This window comes from Propithecus coquereli, unplaced genomic scaffold (genome assembly GCF_000956105.1).
Source record: "Propithecus coquereli isolate 6110/MARCELLA unplaced genomic scaffold, Pcoq_1.0 Scaffold21, whole genome shotgun sequence".
Taxonomy (NCBI): Eukaryota; Metazoa; Chordata; class Mammalia; order Primates; family Indriidae; genus Propithecus; species Propithecus coquereli.
The window spans coordinates 2,884,636-2,886,229 of record NW_012146078.1 but is presented as its reverse complement, the minus strand read 5'-3'; positions in this window follow the sequence as shown (position 1 = coordinate 2,886,229).

Sequence of the window (1,594 nt, the reverse complement as noted above, 5' to 3'; positions counted from 1 at the left end):
TATCCTCCCCATTCTGAGTCTCCAATGTCCATTATGTCACTCTATATGACCATGCATACCCATTGCTTAGCTCCTACTTATAAGTGAGAGCATGTGGTAATTGGGTTTTTTTGTTCCTGGTTATTCCACTTAGAATAATGGCCTCCAGTTCCATCCAAGTTGGTGTAAAAGACATTATTTCATTCTTTTTTGATAGCTAACTAATATTCCATGGTGTGTGTGTGTGTGTGTGTATACACACACACACACACACACACACAGCCCACATATTCATTATCCACTCATCCTTTGCTGGGCATTTATGTTGGTTCCATATCTTTGCAATTGTGAATTGTGCTGCAGTAAACATACTAGTGTGGGGGGCTTTTTTAATAAAATGACTTCTTTTCCTGTGAGTAGATCCCCAGTAGTGGGATTGCTAAATCCAATGTTATATCTACTTTTAGTTCTTTCAAAATTCTCCGTATTGTTTTCCATAGAGGTTGTACTAATTTACATTTCCACTAGTAGTGTATAAATGTTCCATTTTCACCACATGCATACCAGCATCTATGTTTTTTGACTTTTGGATAATGGCCATTCTGAAAGGGTAAGGTAGTATTTCAAGGTGGTTTTGATTTACATTTTCCTAATGATTGGCAAAACATATCTTTTCATATGTTTGTTGGCCATTTGTATCACTTCTTTTGAAAAATGTCTGCTCATGTTTTTTGCCCATGTTTCAATGGGGTTATTTGTTTTATCCTTGCTGATTTGTTTTGAGTTTCTTATAGATTCTGGTTATTAGTTCTTCATCAGATGTATAGCTCGCAAATATTTTCTCCCACTCTGTAGGTTGCCTATTTACTCTATTGATTATATCTTTTGCTGTACAGGAGCTTTTTGGTTTATTTAAGTCCCATTTATGTGTTTTTATTTTTGTTGTATTTGCTTTTGGGGATCTTAGTCATGAATTCTTTGCCTAGAACAATGTCAAGGGTAGTTTTACCTAGGTTTTCTTCTAATAATTTTATGGTTACATTTAATTCTTTAGTCTATTTGAGTTAATTTTTGTGTATGGTGAGAGATAGAGATCCAGTTTCATTCTTCTGCATGAGGAAATCCAATTTCCTCATTACCATTTATTGAATAGAGTTTCCTTTTCCCATTGTATGTTTTTGCCTGCCAAGTCAAGGATCAGTTGGTTGCAGGTATTTGACTTTGTTCCTAGGTTCTCTATTCTGTTCCACTGGTCTATGTGGCCATTTTTATACTAATATGCTGTTTGGGTTACTATAGCCTTGAAGTATAATTTGAAGTTGGGTAATGTGATGCCTTGAGATTTGTTCTTTTTGCTTAGGATTGCTTTGGCTATACATGCTCTTTCTACGTGAAATTTAGGGTTGTTTTTTCCGATGCTATGAAAAAATGACATTAGCATTATATTTTAATAGGAATTGCATTGAATCTGTAGATTACTTTGTTCAGTATGGACATTTTAACAATATTGATTCTTCCAATTCCTGAACATGGTATGCTTTTCTATTCGCTTGTGTCATCTATGATTTCTTTCATCAGTGTTTTGTAGTTCTCCTTGTAGAGATCTTTTACTTCC